At 40.9% G+C, this 3,894-nt stretch overlaps 1 pseudogene; it reads right to left on the bottom strand.

Annotated features, from left to right (window-relative positions):
• Window positions 1–1,695: 1,695 nt before the first annotated feature.
• Window positions 1,696–2,456, bottom strand: LOC130857503 (60S ribosomal protein L7-like 1; annotated as a pseudogene).
• Between the last annotated feature and the right edge of the window lie 1,438 nt (window positions 2,457–3,894).

Below are 3,894 nucleotides of genomic sequence, written 5' to 3'. Positions count from 1 at the left end.
AGTGTTGCTATGAATTTTGGGGTGCATGTATCTTTCCAGGTTAGAGTTTTCTCCGGATATATGCCCAGGAGTGGGATTGCTGGATCATATGGTAACTCTTTAGTTTTTAAAGAAACTGCGTACTGTTCTCCATAGTGGCTGCACGAATTTACATCCCCACCAACAGTGTAGGAGGGTTCCCTTTCCTCCACACCCTCTCCAGCATTTATTATTTGTAGACTTTTTGATGGTGGCCATTCTGATCAGTGTGAGGTGATAGCTCATTGTGGTTTTGACTTGCATTTCTCCAGTAATTAGTGATGTTGAGCATCTTTGCATGTGTCTGTTGGCCGTCTATATATTTTCTTTGGAGAAACGTCGACTTGGGTCTTTTGCCCACTTTTTGACTGGGGTTTTTTTTTTGTTTTTTGTTTTTTTTTTGAGCTGTATGAGCTGTTTGTATATTTCAGAAATTAATCCCTTGTCAGTTGCATCATTTGCAAATATTTTCTCCTATTCCGTAGGTTGTATTTTTGTTTTGTTTCTGGTTTCCTTTGCTGTGTAAAAGCTTTTAAGTTTAATTAGGTTCCATTTGTTTATTTTTGTTTTTATTTCCATTCCTCTAGAAGCCGATCCAAAAAAAATTGCTGTGATTTATGTCAAAGAGTGACCTACCTATGTTTTCCTCTAGGAGTTTTATAGTATCTGATCTTACATTTAGGTCTTTAATCCATTTTGAGTTTATTTGTGTATATGGTGTTAGAGAATGTTCAGATTTCATTCTTTCACATGTAGCTATTCAGTTTTCCTAGCATCACTTGAACATGGGCCTTTCAATGGAATAATATAATTCTTAAATGTCCTAATTGCCATGTAAAAGTAGCAAAGGGTTCTTACTTCTCTGCTCTCATTGCCCATTACTCTATCAATTCTGAACTATTCTCATAGTTCCTCAGAGGCCCTTCCTTTCTTCTGACTGCAATGTTTTCTTCTAAGAATCAAATTCTACTCACTCAAGGCTTACTACATCCTTACTAGGAAGCCCTCTAGCATTCCCACCACCACCTCTGTTCTACAGGAATTACTGCATGAGTCCCCAGCTCACCGGAGGACTGTGTCTCTTTTATCTTTGTATTCTCAGGGCTTAGTACATGGGTTGAAATTCACAAACTCAATAAACATCTATGAAACTGAGCTATTGTTCATTATGAAGCTACACCCTTCATGATTTCATAGACTTCACTTCAGCCTTCCTGAGTATCTGTTCCAGGTTAATTACTGTAATTTTTATATGTGTGCACTTCTTTCTAATTGTATTTCAAGTTCTTCCCAAAACAAGGCTGTGGGAATCCCAAAGTTCAAGTACGCCCCTGGGCTTGGTCCACTAATGTCTTATATTCATGCTTGGGTTTTCATTCACCAACATTAAAACCCAGGAAAGAAGATGTGACAAAACAGGACTCCCTCCTCCATGGCATGAGTCCTTTGCTGGTTTCATAGGCAGATGGTGGCCAACACGGAAAACACGCAGGAACTTTTCCTTGGAACTGGGGTGGGATGAAAAGTGCCTGCTGTGAACATCACCATCTTTTCCCTGACACTTCCCCTCCAGTTTCTGAGGATACAGCAGAATATAACCTTTGAAGATACTGGGTAAAAATTACATAAAACAAAAACACATTCTTCCAGTGTACTTTGCTTTCAGAGATTCTGGGTTTAATTCAGCTGCCAGATGAGCTGATTGGTGCGTTTACCTCCATAATGTGGTGAGCCGACCTCCTTGAGGAAGCCCACTCTGTTCGTGGTAGCATGATGGGTCACTGAGAATTGGAAAGGGTGCAAGAACCCTGAGACTGCCTGAAAATTCTTCCTTGGGAAGGCAATTTCATAATAAAGTCTTCCAAGCAAATAACACCAAATCTCCCCAGGTGCTCTTCAATCACTGTGCTGTCTGTCAGAGGGATGATTTTATTCTTGACCTTGGCTTGTCTGTGTTTCAAGATGAGTTCCTGAACAGACTTAAGATTTGGAAATCCTCAGGCCATATAAGATTCCACTCTGTCAAAGCATTTTTATGGTATGAAGGGTTACTTTCACAAAGATACCACTGAAAATCTTATTCAGGCAAAAATTTGCAATGGTTCTCTGTACCAGCAGACTCATCACGTTAATCCTTTGGATGCCTACCACAAAGGCCAAGAAACATTTATCTGGCACTTTCAAGCCATGGGGTTTCACTTCTAACCATCTAAGGTGTACCCTGTCACATAGTTGCTGCCAGGAATCATTTAGGAACCATTCTAGTTGCTCAAACTTGAGCTCTTTCCATTTCCTTTGCTCCTTTTCTTGCAAAAGTGCCTGCTTTTCTTGAGTGGCTTTGAGGGCCTGATACACCTTTCTCTTTTTAGAAGGTTTTCTGGAACCAAAGGGATTTTTTTTTTTTTTTTTTTTTTTTGCTGTTCCTCTGCCATCTTCCCAATGCGATGCGCTACTGCTCATATGCAGATCCATGCTGCCTTACTCACTGTCATTTAAAAGATGACCGCATTACCGGAGGCATAATACTTACCAGAAATATATTTTTCATATTAAACCATCTTTTTTTAAAAAAATTTACCTTGGTTATCAAGCCTGTGTCAGAAATTTTACAAAGTTATTCATTCCTGTAAAAATTACTTTCAAAGATATCACACAATTTTATCCCCAGAAAGTGACATCAGCTTCTACCACGTGATAAGGAAAAAAAATGGTATTAAGTGGACATCTTGAAGATGAGAATGCATGCTTTTAGTACAAGCAAGGTTTCTCTGCACTTTCCTCTTTCTTCTTCACCCCGTTCCTTTTGCCCTACCACTTTTCCTTCCTTTGTTCTTCTCCATTTCCAACTGCTGAGGACATACGGGACTTAGGTTTTAAGTTTGCTGACTGCTTTTCTAGCATGACGATTTAGGCAGCAGGGAGCACAGACTGGGAATGTAGGCTTATGTTCCCAGGTTCTGAATATCCCCAAATCAGAAAAGAACTGCATTTCTGAAACTGAAGAGGGACTCTTTTTAACTTTCAATAACCCCCTACACCAGCCTTAGCACCAAATGCAAAAGAAAGGGTGAGAGAAAGGGCACAAGTACTTATCAGAGAGGGGACTTTCTGCTGGGACGTTATAAGTAGCATGAAGGAAGAGTGAATTAAATTTCAGTTAACAGTGCTGGACCCACAAAGGAAAGGATGGTAAAAGACAATAAAGAGCTGTGATGATGCTGACTGAGGTTCTAGCAAAAGAGCAGAGTCCCCTCCAACTCTTTGGATAGCACAGCGTGAGCCATTCCTGGGGGGTGGCAGGGAAGGTCATCCTCAGGGAAGCTGTGACTCAGTGACTCTGCCAGCAATGATGTGCGGGCAAAGCAAAGAATTACAGTAAAGAAAAGGAGTACCCAGAATGTGGTGGTGACAGCAGCACTTACTGGCACCTGTAGTCAGAAAAACTCACTCATTCACCTTTTCAAGTGTTGTTTGTGAGGCAGCTACTCTACGTAAACCAGAGTCCCTACATATGCATCCTCTGCCAGATTCTCACAACTTCGTATTTAGAGTCTTCCTAAGTAGCATCCTTGTCTCTAGTCTATTCCAGTCTATCCTATACATAAAGTCCAGGAAATTCTTCCTCCTACACAGCAGTGGTTATAGGCACAGGTTCTGGAATTAGGCTTCCTGGATTCAAATCCTGGCTCCACAACTTATCAGCTTGTGATCTTAGGTTAAGTTAGCTAAACTCTCTGAGCCCCCAAGCATCAGTCAGCTTGGGATAAGTAGCAGAGACAAATGTCCCCAGCATCTTCCTGGTTTTACCAATAGCACTTTTCTTTGCTCATGTGCATGTCCATCCCAGGTCTGAGGCTATGCTCTGCAACCTTCTCA

This window comes from Hippopotamus amphibius, chromosome 7 (genome assembly GCF_030028045.1).
Source record: "Hippopotamus amphibius kiboko isolate mHipAmp2 chromosome 7, mHipAmp2.hap2, whole genome shotgun sequence".
Classification (NCBI taxonomy): domain Eukaryota; kingdom Metazoa; phylum Chordata; class Mammalia; order Artiodactyla; family Hippopotamidae; genus Hippopotamus; species Hippopotamus amphibius.
The sequence above is the reverse complement of the archived record's forward strand: the minus strand, read 5'-3'. Positions and strand labels throughout refer to the sequence as shown.